This window comes from Lissotriton vulgaris, chromosome 1_1 (assembly GCF_964263255.1).
Source record: "Lissotriton vulgaris chromosome 1_1, aLisVul1.2, whole genome shotgun sequence".
Taxonomy (NCBI): domain Eukaryota; kingdom Metazoa; phylum Chordata; class Amphibia; order Caudata; family Salamandridae; genus Lissotriton; species Lissotriton vulgaris.
This window is the reverse complement of record NC_141685.1, coordinates 482,037,194-482,056,287: the sequence shown is the minus strand read 5'-3', so window position 1 is coordinate 482,056,287 and position 19,094 is coordinate 482,037,194. Positions and strand designations below refer to the sequence as shown.

General features: G+C 44.4%; 1 protein-coding gene across 1 annotated transcript in view; it reads right to left on the bottom strand.

Moving 5' to 3' along the window:
- The window catches only part of LRRC7 (leucine rich repeat containing 7), a 1,701,172-nt gene that overhangs the window by 1,363,855 nt on the left and 318,223 nt on the right, over positions 1–19,094 (bottom strand). The gene's annotated exons all lie outside the window — the stretch shown is intronic.

Genomic DNA, 19,094 nt, shown 5'->3' with positions numbered 1-19,094 from the left:
TATTTAATGCCCCCTTAATTTAAAAGGAGCAAGTAAGATCTTACAAATCCTCTTTCTAAACAAAAAAAAGGCACCTTATTATTAGATGCAGGAGAGATTCTCTTATACTTTGTTATGTCCAACCAGACTCACTCTGCATGCCTCTTCTCCCCTATAAGGAAGGCTCACCTTATTCACAGCCGACCGCCCCTGTTCCGCCGCTTGCCTGACCATTCAGCAGCATGATTACACCTTCAGAGGCACCCTCAGAAGCTGCACGCAGACACGTCCTGAAGACTCCTCCAGCACGATCGCCTCAGATCGAACCATCTCCGCTATCCAGTATAGGCATGGCCATGACCCTGAGCTTGCCTTGGCCCCGTAAGCAATTTTCCTTATTCAAACCACTGAGTGCGTCGATACGTGCTGACCGGGACGAAAAGGCACTCGCTCCGGGAATCAACACGCTGGGACGCCAGCAGACAGGTGAAGCAACTCTCTGGGCTCCATTGCTGGGGAGGAGCGGTGGTCACCTGTGGCTACACGGAGGCGTGGTTCTCCGCGGCCATCTCCGTGACACTCCTCCTTCTTACTAACTTGCATTAAAGACTATTAAATGCATTTTAGAAAATATTTCTTCCAGATGCACGTTGAACTTTTTTATTCGATACAATTATAATATGAAGAAAGAAATATATTTAAAGTAATCATAAAGATTTCCCTGTATAATAGGTAAAACACTGGCCTTTTTGCATTTGTGCCTTCTTCAGTAACATGGAGAATCTACATTGGTAAGGACAAACTGCAATTTCCAAGTTTACTTTTATCTGTCGGTAAGAAAATTCTGTCCGGTTTTGTGTGCGCCTAATCACTATATAACAGCCATATTTAGAAATAGTCTATGGGATACTGAAAGCTTATTGAATGTGGCATGGGTGAATGTAATTTTTTTATAGCACTTCCAGCTAGGAGTGAAATTTCATACTAGAGGGATACGTTTTTTTAACATTTCATTGAACAACTGGCAGTAGAAAAACCATTGTCAAAGTTGATAGGCCTGGATCATGAAATTCTTTAGCTTTGTCAATGATTTTTTTTTACATCCTAGACAGCCACTGTTTGAATATGATTTAGTTAAACATTAGAAAATGCATTATACGATGGCCACCAGAAATTCGCACACATCCATGCTGGCCAATTTGGAATGCATTTTTCTTTATTTGAATACATCTCATTGAAAATGGCCACCATGGAAGCATGCACATCTGCAATGGCCATCTTTGAATGAGATTTGTTCAAATAAAATCCATTTGACTTTGCCATTGTGCACATGGGCACAATTGGAAATGTGGATGACCATCTTGGAATGGTCGAAAACTCTTCTAGCCGGATGATAGCTCAGCAAAATGTTAGGAAAGAGGTTGGGGAAGCAAGAGGACACTGGGTGAGGGATTATTAGAATGGAGGTAGAAATGAGAATGGTGGGGTGAAAGAGAAGGGGGGTGGGTAGCAGAAAGAATGAGGAGACAAAATAGTGCCTCACATGTACAGAAAAAGCTGTCTGATATCACAATGGAAGAATACTTCAACCTGTCACAATACTAAGATTGAAATGTCCCAGGGCAGGAGAAACACATGAATAGGTAGAAAACCTACCAAACAGAGGCAGAGAAGTGAGATAGAAAACAAAGCAATCATATCAAAAACATGGGGTACAGCCATCTCTATCTATCTTTATTCGGTCTTAAAAGCTAGATCTGCCTGTAGCCAAGACACAAAAAACATAAGAGTAATGGTATTAAATGTTGGTTTTCTGTGGAAGTATAAATTAGGTTTGTCGAGATCTAGAATAAAATATTTTTGGGTGCACAGGGAACTGGCCAAAACCCTAATGAAAAAGAAGGAGAAAGTAATATAGAGATTAACTGAATTCTCAAAGCAGCAAGAGTAATTGAACTGAGTAGTGGCAAGCAGAGAAGAAAAACTCATGAAAGGGATGGATCCAATCAATAATCATTGAAAAGGTGTTAAAACCATAATAATGAATACATTAAAAGTAACATAGCCCTAATGTGCACAGTTAATCGGTTGAAACATGTTACAATAGATAAGATATTAGTCCACTGTCTACAAATGATTTAAGTTTGTGCTAAAAGCATCATACAATAACTCTATTTGGCAATGGTAACACATGTCTCGGATTAAGATCTTAACTGCCCATTTATACAAAGTGGTACAATATCACAGCCTTTTGCCAACCAACTATGTAGCCAACAGGGAACAAAGCCATAGGATAAATCTCTGTGATTGATTGAATAGCTTTATTCGGTTGAAAAGTACAACCATAAAAGTAAACATACATACACATAAAATATGTTAAAATACTAAAAAGATAAATACATCTGCACTTAACCAACATTACAAACGTAAAGCATGTATAATATCAAAATTATTCACAGTTGTCACAGCTTAAGTAAAATGCATAGTGCCCAGTAATCTACAGCTGCACGAAGAAATCGGCTGACAGCTATACATGTCTCTCCATCTGAAAGTCGCTGGAAAAAGTAATGAACTTGATCAGAATGCCTTCAACTCTTCAGTATCATGAGTGGTACCAAAAAGCTTTTAGTGTATAGTCAGTAAAATTACAAAAGAAAAAAATTCACCAATGATTGTTTAGCAACATTATTGCACAGACAGGTTCTTGGTTCGGCTGGTGCCCTATGGGAAAACAGAGTAGATACTTTATCATACAACTCTGAACAGGGGCGGCTGCTCCGTTGGAGTGGAGGAGCATCGCCCCACTTAAATGCCCCCAAAGCCCCAGAGATGAAAAATAAAATGGTACATTTTTCATCTTCCCGTTCTGAACCGAGCACCAGGACTTGGCAGGGCCTACTGAGTGACAGCAGGGAGTAGTGGTGGGCAGATGGCTGCCTTTGCACTGTTTAAAGTGTGCATGTCTCTTTGGATGGCTGTCTTGTGATGGCCAGCCAGACATGTGCACTTTAAATCTCTCAACCCAGCTGTCTTAAGACAGCTAGGTTGAAAGCAAGTGCACACATCCAGTGCCCTTGGGAGCGCCAGGAGAGGCTGCTCCCGTCAATCAGGGCACTCCTCACATGCCAGTTAACAGCACATGAGCAGGCCAGGATTGGTTGAGGGAGTTTGCTGGGGCATGCACTGCAGTCCTAGCAGAGGAGGTCGGAGCAAAGAGGACGTCAGATTTGTTTTTTTGTTTGGCCGCTCCCCTTCCCTCAGTAGATGCCAGCTGCCGCTGGTTCTGAACCGAAATAAAAGAGAGCATTCCCAATCCCTACTTGGATTCCATAAGCAACTGTCCAAGTTAACCCCCATTTTAAACATCAAATAATTCGCAAGGGTTACTTTCTGAGATTCTTCCCTAACCCTTTTTTCAGGTAGTTGGGCTAGCAACAATGCAGACACATATTTTTTTATCAATATCAGCTCATGAGGCTGTGTCAAAAAATGCATAAGAGAGTCCTATCCCATCAAATGATTCTTATACATACGGCAGCCTAAAAGATGGTTAGAACCTTATCACGTGCCAAACAGTCAATAATTAAGGCCCTTGTTAAAGATGCTTCCTTGGTCACTCAAATAAGTTAAACCAAGTCCCTATGACAAAATAAGTGTGAGGAGGATGCAGGAACAGCCAAAATTCTCTTACAGAATTCTCTTCCCTCTGTATAAACGTACAATCAGCAACTTCCCAGACTCCTGCACCATAAGAAGCTTTCAAGGAACACTGTGCAGCATAGATTTGTAACAACAGGGCCAATGACCACCCACTAGAATGACGCGGAAGACTAAGAATCGAATCCGTTGACCTTGATAGTTGACCTGCTTTGGGAAAAATGGGGTGACCAAGATCCTGCTGAAATTTTGTGCTAAATAGGGTATTTAAGCCAATTATAATTAGGGCCACACGTCATTATGAATAATTCTGAAAAATTAGTAGATAAACCAAGATTAGCCATACAATCCACAAAGGTGTGTACTAAAGTACACAGGGCCTTAGGTGTACGGGCATCATCCGCGTAAAGCAGTGTCGCTAGCGGGGTACCATTTATCTTTGGAACGTCCAGGGTGTTGATGCCAACTAAGTACTAAGACTACTAATCAGACCCCCCAGGATATTACGGCATGGATGAGCAAATTTTGCGGCACAAATATGGAAATTTAGAGGCACACATAAGGGAATTATGCTGCATTTTTGCGGCACTGTATTTTGCAATTATTCCAATACCAAACGCTGAGATCTTATTTTTATAAGGTATTTTAATACATGAAAGTTTACAGCAAAGCACTGTGTACAGTATTCATGCTGGCAGGTTTAACTACTGTATGTATCATCTAGCACTGTGCCGTCATTATTTATCATCATCATCATCAAAGCTTTATTTCGATATACAGAATATTATAAAAGCACATAAAAATATAAAACCACAATTCATTAACATTACATTTTTTAAAATAGATTACAATATAAGACCGTTCATAGTTCAATAAATATTTTTTTAAAACATATTAAACATTAGCAGCTTTGTGGGTATTTTGAAAGGATTAAGCTAAAAATACAGTCATCTAGTAGCCTTCAATCTAATCTGCCAGGCCCAGTTGAGAAATTTGGCCACCCCACACACTAAGGTTGTGCTAGTGTCAGCCTTAAGGATTGTTAAAAAGGGTTCCAAAGACAACCGGTAACCAAAGACCCTTTTATGTTGCCCGGCGGTATCGCCTCTATGACCCACCAATATTAATCAATGAAGAAGCAGGCGCTGGAGACTGGAAGGCAGGAAACGAGGATTTTATTCTCTCCGGAGGAGAACACATCAATTCAGACAGCAAGTATCGTCACGAGGTGCTCTAACCACATCTCTGAGGCCTGGCCTCTTATACTAGGGTTTATGACCTTTATTGCACATAACACATTCTCGCAATACTTTAGTACTTGAAAGAACATCCTCGGAATCTCCCCTTCAGACCCTTTCCCACATACATTTACAGTTGGATTCCCCACCCCGGTCACAACAGGTGATGGTTGTCGCACAGCAGGGCATTCCGCCGATTCACGGAATGCATGGGGTTGATCGGATCTCATGGGGTGGGGGCTTTGATCGATTCGGGGGTCTTTTGATGGGGAGGGGAAGCTTCCTACTGTACGGGGCAATAAACAGTATCCGCAGAGCCAGGTGGCAGCCTGGGAACAGGGAAGACAAACGGGGACACAGGAAAAGGGGGTTTGCATCAGAAGGGTTTGAGGCCATGAAAGGAATGAGGGGAGGTGTCGCGCTGGGAACAGGATGGGATTCCGTGGTGAAGCTGCGCTGAAGAGGGGTTTATGACCCAAGGCATGAGAGAGCGGGGGTTGTCAGCGTGCGGGGGAATGCTTGCGAGGTTAAGAGAGAAAGAGAGACGCGCTGGCTATCAGCGAGGGGCAGGGAGGCCATGGTGCTCAAAATGGCTGCCGCTTACGCGCACGAATGGGCTTGGAAAGGGGCAAGATGGCGCCGATAATGTTCACCAAGTTTGTATTTATTTTCCACAGTCCTCCCTTTAACATTTCCAAGACATCTTGCTGGCCTATTTCCTATCTACACCTATATGCAGCGATCATAAGTAAGGGAGAGGAGACTTAGGCGAAAGAACTGTACATAAACATCACATTATAAACATCATATTGAAAAATCTCATCATTTAGTAGGCGGGTTCATCGTTAAGTTGGTTGCAGAAAAAGTCATCGTAATGCAATATCAGACTAGAATTATGTAGCGAGGGCGTTGGGTACAGATCATAGAATAAGAACTGGTAAGTTATCATATAAGTAAGTCCTTTTTGTATACGGCGGGTGCATAGTCAGTCCAATGGTGGTTGGGAGAGAAATGAGATACAGTAAAAAAATATATATATCAGAGTTCTCGTTGTCCTTTGTCGTCTTCTGTCGGCACTGTTGAGCACCTGGATTACCTATCAACAGAAATGTTCATGTGGATTGAGTCGTTGGGGGTCTGCGGGTAGGGGTGCATTCTGTTTGGTTTTCGCCAGACCTCGTAGGAGAAAATGCGTTACGGTTTTGGAGCAGGTGCATCTTCTTCCGTAATGCAGAGCATAGATTTTGCAATGGAAAGTGCAATTGTTCCAGAATTGTGAGATCTGTTTGTTTCTTGAGTCTCTGTGGTGGGCATTTCCTGTTGCTTCCATCATCTTCAGGGTGCTTGGTAGCGGGCAGAACCACAGACTTTGTTTATCTTTTCTTCGGGGGCGACCCTTGGTGGAGTTCTAGGTCACCGTTCTGGGATTTAACATAGTTCGTGGTCTACTTAGTCGGAGCTCCCTCCCTTCTGACGCAGGAAGTACTCTTCTCTGGGTAGCTCAGTAGGATTTGGAGGAACTTGGGAGTTCGGGTGGAAAGGTGCGGGTGTGAACAGTCCTTATGGTAGGTCGGAGGTGGAGGGGATGGAGCAAGGCCAAGTCGGGAACAGATCAGGGGGGACGGAGGGTTTGCGACAGGCGGGTCCGTAACCATGTTCAGAGAGCGGGGACTTTTTGGCACACGTTGATCATAGAGCAGGGGCTTCAGGTCAGCCCTTTCCTTAGCTTTGTTTGAAACAGTGCCCCGTCCTGCGACTCCTTACTGCTGTGGTCTCGCCTCGGCCTCCGTCGCTGATGTTCCACAATCCGCAGTCAGGCCGCGTGCTCCCACATCCGGTCTCTTTCCCCTCCGACAGTGATACCCTTAAATGAGTGTTGAAAAGACAGTCTTTAGAGATTTTGCAGAAAAAGGTAATTACATAAATCTATTTTCTCTCCCAACACCAAGCAACTGGGGTAAGCACTCGCTACATTTGAGATTTTTGCGGCTTACGTATAAACAATTGATGATGGATTTGCTGGATTCCTTACAACTTCCTTTTGTTGGCTAATTTTTTAACGCTTTGATGATTATTACGTTCATTTGTCATATGTCTATTATAGTAGATGTCAGTTCTTCTGGCAGAGACCCATTTCCCTAGTACGAGTCTTGCAAGGCTAGGCTGGTCTTCAGGGCCTTGTATTTTACAAAAAGTGCAACGTGCTATTCACCATAGTCTGATAGGCATCCTTCTGAGGGAAGAACATAGGCTAAACAAGTCTTTATTACATCAAAACATCTTATTTTCAGCAAGGCTTACAGCAACAAGGTCTTTCGATTTTCGATCTAATTTTTAACTTTGCATACATCTTTCTAACTTTCTATATAAATCCTCGCAACCTGGTTACTACAAAAACTCGGGGGGTGGTTTGCGATAATTATTAAACTTATCCTCGGGGAAGGTGGGATCTTATGAAAAACGATTAGGAGCACAGCGAATCGGAGCAAGGGGCGTTTTTCAAGTTCTCGTTCAGGGCAGCTGATACCAAACTGGGGGCATTTTGGGTAGATGGGGGTGTCTCGATCATTTCTTACAGCTTGGGGTACGGAGACAATTTTCAATGGGGATGGTCGCATTACCACAGACACATTTTATCATAGAAGCCACTGACAAATAGTTCCCTGAGAGTGGGTCAAATTTAGGGAACCTTAGTCGTCTTACCTGTCCCTTTCCTATCGGCCAATTTAAATTTCATCCATATTTTAGTAGAAAAGGAGAGGTAGTAACGTGGTACCGATACAATTTTATTTAGGACAAATTTGTGCAAATACTTGTGGTATTTGGGGCCAATCAGGAGGTGCACCAGGTTCGCCAATTAGGTGCCAGTCGCTAGGAAGAGGGAAAGTGTGGAGGGGTGAAAGAGTGAGAGAGAGAGAGAGAGAGAGAGAAAGAGAGAAAGAGAGAGAGAGAGAGAGACAATAGGCAAAACAGTACACATGGGACATAGAGAATGACCGTGTATTGTTTGGGCTATTCAGTGCGTTACCCAACGTTAGACGTTTCGGGTCTGTGTTAGGATGTAAAAAAAGCATGCAGTTTTGGGACAGAAAAGCATTAGATCTAGTACAAAAAGGTCGTGCATTGGGTAGGGCGTCCTTTTTGTGTCGTCTTGCAGCGGTAGTCCGTTTTCATGCATCGGGCGTGACGTGGTTCCAGATCCCTTATGATACTCCAATCGGGATTCTAATGTAACCTGCAGAGGGAAAAAGGGGGAAAAAGGGGAGGTAGGGGGACATCATTCGAACACATCAAATGTATGGGCACGAAAGTCCTTTACTTACCACATACTCGTACTTATCTCTTCGGGATATAATCCCTTAGGGTTCTGGTTTCCTAAAGTCATGGGAGCAGGCAATGTGATAGGTGGTTCATGGGGAGGTTCGAGGATGGCATTAAGGATCGTGTGTAGTGAAAACGCTTAAAAAGAGGAATCAGAGGTGCCTAGCGTGAGGTACCCGGTTTTGTAGATGTATCCGGCCTTCGGGATCCTTAAATCATTCCCAAAGCTGTGAGGTTCTAAGACATATCAGTTCTTCGTTTTAACCCGGTACCTTAGTACCTTCGACCACCATATCTTAATAACATTTTATCAATCACCCCGCTTTACTTTACCCATTCTCAGAAGTCGAGGTCCTTCTTCATACGTCAGTTCCTGAGCTTAGTCGCATATCTTGGAGGCAGCGTATCATACCTTTGATTCGACCATCAACCCAGGGCCGAACAACCATTTCTCGGATAACCTTAAAAAAAGAGCAGAACAGTTGCGCACAGAAAAACCCTCCCACCGATACCCGCATTTACAAAAGTATGCGATGCCTATCCATAGCTTTTTAAGACCTTTATTTGTAGAATTATTCAGTACGTAAAATGTGAGAGCGCAATTCATATTTTGGTCTGACATGTCGTCGATGGAAGCATATACAGCAGGGGGTTATTTTGTAGCACAAGAACATGTAAAAAAGGTCTAATTAATTATTTGCAAGTAACCAAAAACATTTCATTGCGTGACGAAGGAATCAGGGGCATTTCAGTTCATAAATGGAAACACAGTCAAGCTCATCGTAACCACATTTCCTAGATGTAAACCGCGGGTGTGCATCATGAGCGACGTTATGTATCAGTTACAACAAATATCAAAAATAAATTGTTCATTGAAATCAACATTTTACGGAACCCTTCTTAAATGTTCGCCAAGTGAACCCTCCTCCCTTTAACATCGAGTGCGCAATGGTTCGTATATATATATATATCTTAGTACATCAAGTTTCATTAGCTGAGGAACACCACGAGGCATCCGTTAGTTTTCATTGATACCAGCGCCATTTTGGGCGAGGCCGGTTTAGTCCGGTAGTAGCATCAGGGGCAAAATATCCCCGACAATTGGCGGTTGGACCAGAGTCCCTTTCGGCAGTTCAAAAGAAAACTGTGCTAACAGAGGGGCTGGTGGTGTGGACCGTCAATCAAGAGAGGGAGGGGGTAGAGTCTCTCTTACCGGGTCATGTTGATGTTCAGCCGGAACTTGCTCGAGTTCGTTAGCCCGTAATGTTCCTGGGTGGTTCAGACGGAAGCTGATGCAGACACGAGAGCACCGCCATCTTGTTGCTGTGCCGTGGTTATTTCATTTGAGATCAATGCAACTGTTCCTCACCGGAAGCCTGAAGGGGCCGAGGGCTCTTGGGACTTTGGTAGAATCTTCAAAGTCGAGGGGATGTTTGTCGATGGTGGGGGCTTGCGCCCAGGTGGGCAAGTGCCCGAGTTGCAATTTCGGACAAAGTTACTCCAGCGGCCTAGACCCGCCTTTCGAGGGCCCAGACGCCATTTTGAGATCCTGCGGCAGCCACCCTTTGTCGTATCCATCAGGAGTGGAAGAGACTTCCTGTGATGGCGAAGGATAGAGCATCATGCTGCTGGAGCAGGACATTTTGGTTCGGGGCGCCAGGGTGCAGAAGTGGAGCCTTCATCTGGGGAGGTGAGGGAGGCTCGTCCGTGCCGCCTTCCTCTCCCGGCGCATCCTACGCCGTCCCTTTAAATCAGGGGTGCACATGATGACCACCCTACACCCCTGATTCCGACTCTTGGGGGACCACTGTACATCCGGTGCTCCGTAAATATGCCCGTCGGACATTGTATGTCCTGTACTACGCAAGTATACCAGCCGGGTCTTGTATGTCCTGTACTGAGAAAATATACCAGTCGGGCATTGTGTGTCCTGTGTTGCGGAAATATGGCCGTCGCCCGGCTGGAGGACATCGGCGTCGGGCCAGGGCAGGGAAGCCTCCTACCTGTGGAGGTGGAAGAGGCTCGTCCGCGTCGCCTCTTCCTCCCTGCCCACCCTGCATCCGTTCGATGGAGGAATTCGTGATGGCCGGACCAGGAGATGCAAGGGAGGGGGTCATTTTCATCCGCCCCCTCCCTACTCGCGGTCCGGGGGACGCCATCCCTGGAAGGGCAGTATGGGAAGACCATTTCATTGCCTGCTGTGTGGAGTCTCCAGTACCTTCTCGCCAGCGATCTCTTTTTGGCCCATGGTTGCTGGCAGGCCCCGCCCCACACGTGCTATGTGTTTCGGATGGGCGGGACCATCGAACTGTTACATTGGAAGACTTCCGGAGTGAGCATAATATGTTTTGTATTTTTCCTATTAGTAAAGTTTGTTTTTTAGAGAGTTCTACTAGTTATTCTATTTACTGTTGGTTGTGTGTTTTACCGTAATTAAATCCTAAGTTATATAATAGACGCTTGGCTTCCTTGAGTCTTTTCTCTAACGGGGGGGGGTTGTTTACACTGACCTGCAGTTGTGTTTGTTTTTCAGAGTGGGGGAGCAACAGAGAGCAATCAGTCCCAGAACTCTAACATGTCGTTAAAATTGGTCTGACGAAATCTGTGCCACCGAGCATAATCAAACGGGGTGGTCCTGTCTGTTCTGTCTGTACTAGTCTGATTGGTTTTTATCTCACGCCTTTTTCCTTTCTGTCGGCCTGTCCTTTCTGTCGACCCTCCATTCTTACCTATGCTCTGCAAAGTCGGACATTGGGCTTTCCAGTGTCCAAGACATTTACAGAAAGCACATTGGTTTTGTTTTACATCTGTTCGTCCTGTGCATAGTGTCGGGGGATTACCTTCGGGTCGTTGTGTTCCGGGGTTGGCTTGTCGGCACATCCCTTTACACCGTTCGCTTTTCATGTCTACTCCTCGGGACTGTGCCATCGCTGGCCCTTCCCTTTGCCTACTAGACGTTTGGAGGGTTATCCGTCGTGTCCCCTCATTTTTTCTAAATTCGTCGCCTTCCCTTCGTCGTGTGGCTTCTTTGCGCCACATGCCGAGACTATCGAGCATAATAGGTGTTGTTTCATTCCTACGAAGGGCTATTTCTACCGTTTCTATTTTGTCAAGATCAAAGGATCCTCTCAGTGGCCACTGACTTTCTCGATCCTTTTTCGTATATTTATGCCATAGTTCACTGTAGGCTATAGCGATTAATCCATGCTTCATGAACATGTCCTTATTAGGGGTGCCTTCCAGCGGAGCCGGATGGTTCATCTCTAATAAGCGGTCCGGGTAAAACAGGCTACTAACCAGTGGGGAGAAGACAGGCATGACGGATCGCAATGGGATAATAGTCAGCACTACCTATCTTATCACTGCGCGCAAAGACTAGACAGAATATTTCTATTCTACGTTGTTTGCACGTAGTGAATACCTCATGAACCAATTCTGAGCAATCAATGTTAGGTCAAAAATAAAAAATCAATATGGTCAATGGGGAGAATAAGTAGGCTCGCAAAGGTTCGCGTCACCTACCCTTTCACTATCTGTAAAGAGGGGACCTATTTTTCCCTGTTTGCAGACAGAGAATCTCCAGAAAACAATCTATAACAGTTAATCAATGTTTAGGTCAAAAATAAAAAATCAATATGGTCAATGGGGAGAATAAGTAGGCTCGCAAAGGTTCGCGTCACCTACCCTTTCACTATCTGCAAAGAGGGGACCTATTTTTCCCTGTTTGCAGACAGAGAATCTCCAGAAAACAGTCTATAACAGTTAATCAATGGGGGAGAAAGATGGGTCCGATGGGTGCGTACCTATCCTTCGCTGTTTATAAAGGGAGAGCCTGTTGTTTCTCCGTTTGTAGACAGTGAATCTCCAATAAATTAACAAAAAGTAATACTAGTATTTTCTCAACAATTATCAACTACTTTCAATTATCTATCACTTTCGCAATTCGTCATGTTTACACGACCTTACCCGGACCGCATGGACAGTTTCTCGTCTTCCGAATCCAGCGCCCGATCGTCCTCTTCTCTTCGTACTTCTCGTGGCACTTCCTGATGGTTCCCAGTCAGGACCGCAGATCACTCGAGAGAGGTCTGTTCGGAACCAGTGAAGTTCGGATGATCGGCTGTCAGACGAGGGTCTATCGGACAGGGTACCTTCCGATCGTTGCAGTTGTTCACTCTGTCGTCGGGACCTCTCCCACTGGATCCACGAGTCGCTGATGGGCCCCACGTTTGGGACGCCAATTGTTAAAAAGGGTTCCAAAGACAACCGGTAACCAAAGACCCTTTTATGTTGCCCGGCGGTATCGCCTCTATGACCCACCAATATTAATCAATGAAGAAGCAGGCGCTGGAGACTGGAAGGCAGGAAACGAGGATTTTATTCTCTCCGGAGGAGAACACATCAATTCAGACAGCAAGTATCGTCACGAGGTGCTCTAACCACATCTCTGAGGCCTGGCCTCTTATACTAGGGTTTATGACCTTTATTGCACATAACACATTCTCGCAATACTTTAGTACTTGAAAGAACATCCTCGGAATCTCCCCTTCAGACCCTTTCCCACATACATTTACAGTTGGATTCCCCACCCCGGTCACAACAGGTGATGGTTGTCGCACAGCAGGGCATTCCGCCGATTCACGGAATGCATGGGGTTGATCGGATCTCATGGGGTGGGGGCTTTGATCGATTCGGGGGTCTTTTGATGGGGAGGGGAAGCTTCCTACTGTACGGGGCAATAAACAGTATCCGCAGAGCCAGGTGGCAGCCTGGGAACAGGGAAGACAAACGGGGACACAGGAAAAGGGGGTTTGCATCAGAAGGGTTTGAGGCCATGAAAGGAATGAGGGGAGGTGTCGCGCTGGGAACAGGATGGGATTCCGTGGTGAAGCTGCGCTGAAGAGGGGTTTATGACCCAAGGCATGAGAGAGCGGGGGTTGTCAGCGTGCGGGGGAATGCTTGCGAGGTTAAGAGAGAAAGAGAGACGCGCTGGCTATCAGCGAGGGGCAGGGAGGCCATGGTGCTCAAAATGGCTGCCGCTTACGCGCACGAATGGGCTTGGAAAGGGGCAAGATGGCGCCGATAATGTTCACCAAGTTTGTATTTATTTTCCACAGGATTGGAGTGGTCCCTGGTTCCTAGCAACAGACACACAGGTTTGAGCCATCTGTCTGGGTTTTCCATAGGCTGGGCATACAAAGAAGACATGAGGGATGTTTTCAGTGACACCTTCACAGAATGGGCAGTCAGAAGAGGTTTGGTACGGGGGCTTCCACTTACAGGTGTAATCGCGGAGCGGGAGTGTGCCCAGCCTAAACTGGATAAAGAGGGATCTGTCTCTTGGTTTCGTAATAAAATCCAAGTAAGGCTCCAAGCAAGGCTTTACTTTGTGCTGTCTGAATTCCTCAGTCAGCCTACCTTGGTTTGGGTCCCTTTGTTCTTGATCATCAACCCATGTACAGTAGGCTCGCTTAGTTTCAACCTTGGATAAAGAGACCCCAGGTTCCCAATCAGTTGGCAAGCCAGATTCGAGCAGGAGCCTCTTTATATTACGGATCCAACTAATTTTGTGGGCATTATTTATAGATTTGGGACTCCTCTCTAATCAGGCTCCTCAAAGCCTGATTACATCTGGACGGCATCTCAGTATGTTATGTGGGTGTTTCTTGTGCAGTGTATACATGGCAGTGTTCAAAGCACCATGCATCGTTAGCTATACTTTGTTGTCAGTGTATCCTGGACTCTTCAGTATGCATTGCATACCCTGGGGTCTGGACATTGTCCTGTGCAGTGTACCATTCGGTGTGTCCCCCTGAGCCGAGCATTTGTGTGCTCGGGGCTTTGAAGCACAAGTTGTGTAGCAAGTGCCGCCAACACTGTGCATGGTGCTGTGGCATTACTGTGAGACAGGCTTGTTTCATACTGTGAACCTTGGATTCTGAATGTGTGTCATGTTCTTCGTGTGATGTCTTCTGTATATCTGGTTGTGCAGTATATGTAAGCTGGCCCTTGCTCTCAGTCTGTGCTGTGTACATTGTGATTGTATTTTGAGAGTTGCGAACAGAGTTTGCTATCCAGTGCTTATGCATCATGTGTATAATGTAGTGAGCACTATGTGCTGGCCAGTATATGCAAACACTTTCCATTATGCTATGCATACCTTGCGCAGGGTATTTTATGCACTGCATTCAAAGATATGTATTATGCGTTATGTATTAAATAATGTAAATTTTGTGTCATATAGGCTATGCTACGTGTGAACATCATCTGATGTGCACTTTACATAGCACTATGTACTTAAAGCTGTATATAATGCACTATGCATAGTCCAACAGCATCCTGTGGATTCAGCACTGTCCAGTGTGTATATATATCCCGTGCTGCACACGTTTCACTGAGTATGTACCCTGTGCTATACGTTGCATGTTGTGTACTCTGCATATTCATGGATTTACTCTGTTTGTCACATAATCAAACATGCTGCATAATTCACAGTGTTCCAAAAAAAATCAAACATTGACAACGCCCATAGGCCCAACCTTGGCGAGTGGATGATTTGTATTTGCAAACCTATCTAGTATGTGCAAAGGATTTAGCAAAAATATAAAGGAGAGACCCAGCAGCCCAGGCACACCAGGCCTGATACTACAATTTCATACTTTCAAGGGGTATGCACATGTGATCCGGCAAAGTTTCATCAATCTTAATGCAAGACAGCCAACATATGAAGTAGCAGACCCATTTCCCCATGCTGTTTGCTAAGGTGTGGGGAAGAAAAATATGACTGACTGACTGACTGACTGAATGACACTTGAACAGGCTAATTGACAAAGAAGCCTGAATGAAAGCCACTGTAAGCATACATTATGTTTTTTGCTAGCATGAGGCAGGCCAATTAGTCTCCAATCCAGGCCTATAAAATTTGATTCTAGCTCAAACGGAGCAAATGTTACAAAAAAAAGCCACAAATTGTCCTTTGCAAAGGTTCATTTATAATCTTGAAGTTGCTGAGTGGTCTACACAGGTGTGAATCTGACATGAATAAGGTGTATTTTTTATATGCCTCACGATACTTGGTTTGTTCCCCTCCTTTTGCTATGTTCCAGTCAGAATAAAGAAAAATATGTTTTTGACTAAATGCCCCCAACCATAACAGCAGGTGGAGAGCCTGGTTTCCGCTGGCTTCGGTTGTGGGAAGAGTTCTTGAATTCTCTATTTCGTCCACGCGGAGTCAGTCTTCCTTTTCCTTACTGCACAGAGCCAAAACAACACCCACCAAAATTCCTGGTGCCAAATCGTCACAGCTGACGCATCTTGTTAATGAATTCTAGAGTACAGCTCCCCATGTAATCCGATTTTGCGATTTTATTGCATATCCCGAAACCACGAAATCCTGGAGGGTCTGAATAATAATATATAAAATGAAAAGTAAGGGGGCAAACATGCACACTTGACGCACTGCACGTCAAATCTGGATGACGTCTGATACATTACGTCTCTGACCATCTCATACACTTGTTGTGTTTGTATGAAGTGTGGCCAGTATATATATAAGAGTTTCATCAAGTCTCATTGTAAAATCAAGCTTCACTCAAGTTGAAGTTGGGAAGAAGGTTTATTCTTAGGAAAAGGATCCCATCCACAGGAACAGGGCAGACAGGCAGGAGGCTCAGCTTCAACTGACAACTATTTACATAAATACATTCCAAAGCTCCTGGCAACAAGAGCAGTGGCATAGAATGCCACACATCTCCTTCCTTTACAAAACAGATTAGAATCATAAATGGTATATATGAGGAAAACAAAAGTGAAACATTAAAAAGAGAATTCATCTTACATAAGCAAGAAATTCACTTTACGTAATCTTTTAAGTATGCAGTAGAAGGCACTCTTGTAGACCTAGGAATGGTGCCTGAAGTTCCAAGAGAGTCCTTCGAACTTCCAGAAGAGTTGTTTGAACCAGAAGAGCCATTAGAGTCCTTCGAAACTGCAGAAGAGTCCTTTGAACTACTAGAGCTGCTAGATGAGCCAGGACCAGAACCTCTGTACTGCGGATGAAAAGGTATCAGATCATCTCTGACTACAATCACTCTGTTCAGGTTCCAACTGTGGCGGTCGGCAGTTTTGATGGCATTATTAAAGATCTTGATAACCTACAAAGGTTCCGGCAATGCCATAGAAGAGCTTCTTTTACAGGGATTTTTAATTAGAACCCAATCCCCCACTCCCACAACAGTCTTCTTCACATTCTTTCTTTGGTCATAAAGCTTCTAGCGAGCTACTATTTTTCTTGACTCAGCTAGTTTCCAATCATGCCCATCACTGTTCCCACCCATGTAAGAGCCACCAACGTATTGGCACGCCTACCCCTGAAAACCTCAAAGGGGGTTTTCTTAGTTGTGGCGTAGGGGAAAACCTGTAAATCTCAACTTTCTTGAATATTTCATCACGCCAGTCCAACTCATTGTATTTTTCCATCCGAATCGTCTCTTTAGGAACACGATTGAAGTGTTCTACCATTCCATTGGTTTCAGGATGGGGTAAGGCACACCTCTTGTGCTTGATGCCATGTTAAACCAGGAACTGTTCCATTTCTCTGGAAACAAACTGAACGTCATTGTCAGCTAGTATGGCATCAGTGATGCCGTCCCTGGCTATGAGTATCTGCAAGAACGTCTTCACATGCTTAGTTTCTATGCCTCGTATAACAGCTATCTCGGGCCATCTGGAGAACAAGTCTACCAGAATATACCACTCTGAGCCCAAGGAATGAACAGGACCAACAATAGCCAGTCCAACCTCTTTCCTAGGACCATCAGGGCGATGTTATATAACCATGTGTTGGACCTTCAGCTTGGTTACCCTCTCACTCAAGGCACACTGCACACAATCCCTGATAAAATCTCTAACTGCAAATCCATTCCAGGCCACCAATAGGACAACCTGAGCCTTTCCTTGGTTTGTGACAGTCCCTGATGTCCTCGATGGGCCAAGGTGACGAGCTCTTGTCTGAGGGTAGACGGAGGAACTAACCTCAAAACCCTAACTAGTAGACCACTGTTCTCAGAAAGCTCATCTCTTACATGACAAATTTGTTCTAATTCATTATTGCTTTTGGGTATGGTCTTCCAACCAGCCTTGACACGTTCCAAAACTTCAAGTAACACACTGTCAGTGCTTAAAGCCGCAAACCACCTTTGTCGGGTGATACTGTCACCCTCAATATAAAAAGCCATGTCCTCATCCTCCTGGTCACAATCACCAGAAGAACCTTGTTCACCACTATCAAACAATTGCAACAATGCATCTGCTACCCTATTCTCCACTCCAGGCTTCTACTTGATCTCAAAATCATAATCCTGTAGCGCCACATCCTAATTTGGTGATCTTACTAGACATCGCATCAATGCCCCTCTTTTTAAAGATTTCACTCAAAGGCTTGTGGTCAGTGCTGACTTCGAACACACTGCCTCACACAAGGTTTTTGAGTTTTGAATGGTTAAGGCAATGGATTGCTGATCCATTCTGCTTTGCATGCATGGATTCGTATCTCATCCTCGTTGCTAAAAGTAAAATCAAGCTTCACGCAAGTTGAAGTTAGGAAGAAGGTTTATTCTTAGGAAAAGGATCCCATCCACAGGAACAGTGCAGACAGACAGGAGGCTTAGCTTCAATTGACAGCTATTTACATAAATACATTCCAAAGCTCCTGGCAACAAGAGCAGTGGCCTAAAATGCCACACTCATGAAGAAGTTGCCACAGCTTGTTGCGGTTAACGCAATCGAAGTCCATGGACAAGTCCATTAAACCCAAATATTAGAGAGGCTGCTTAGCCACTATATACTTGCTGATCACCAAAATCAAATTTAAGCACTGTACACCATGCCTATACCAGCCCAGGAATATGTGTGTTGTGATCAATATGACAACTGCTAGAGACAGCATCCTACGAAGAGCTGTTGGTCTTTTTAAAATACCTTAAATCACAGAAGTTGTCTCCATGAGATCATTCTTTAGACACATTTGGTTTCTCCAATTCTCACAAGAATTCCAAAACAAATTTCAGTATTAAGTGAAGGCATGTGCTTTCTACTTTTTTCCACATTTGAATGGTGTGTTCATTCTTCCCACAACAAATGAAAAAAATAAAATATAAAGGACAGATATATTCATACCTAAAGAAATTGAACAAAACGAGGTTTTTCAACAATAATTCCTGTCAGCCACTGCTTCATTCGCAGAACAAAAGGTACATGGCGCAAAAGTTAATTCTTAGTAGCCTGCGGCTGGCAGTGCCTAAAGCCAGAGATGCCTCAAACAAAGGCTTTCAATGCATGATTCTACCTCTTGCCTCTTTCTTTCACCACCCTACACTTGCCGCCTCTTTATTTCACTCACTTTCAGGTTCTCTGTCATCCCAGCTGTATCTCGTTGTCACTGTTTTTCTACCTTTCACTTCCTCCCTCTTTCTTACTTCAATACCGTTTGCTTTCTCTGGATTGGCGTTTCATGATGGAAAGTGCGTCTCAGTCTCAAAAAAAGAGTGCCAGGCCCCACCTCCTGCAAGCACCTGAACAAATTGAGCACTGTAATTTCAGCAGCGCTGAGGTGAGCTTATGAGCAGCTAATTTGCTTTTCTAGCACTTGAGACGCTTTACCATTTCTTTAGATCTTTAGATACAAGTAACAAGACTCCTGCCCTTTTACCGAACGACAGCCCGTTACTCTCTATAGGCTATTTTCAATTAAGACAGTCAACAGCAATTAAAAATAAATTATGTAAGGACTTACCATCTACATTTTTACAAATTGTTCATTGCATTGCTACGAGGAGGGCATGAAGCAATCTAAATTCACCTATGCCCAACTGAATATATTTTCTTAACAAGGGGCAAAAC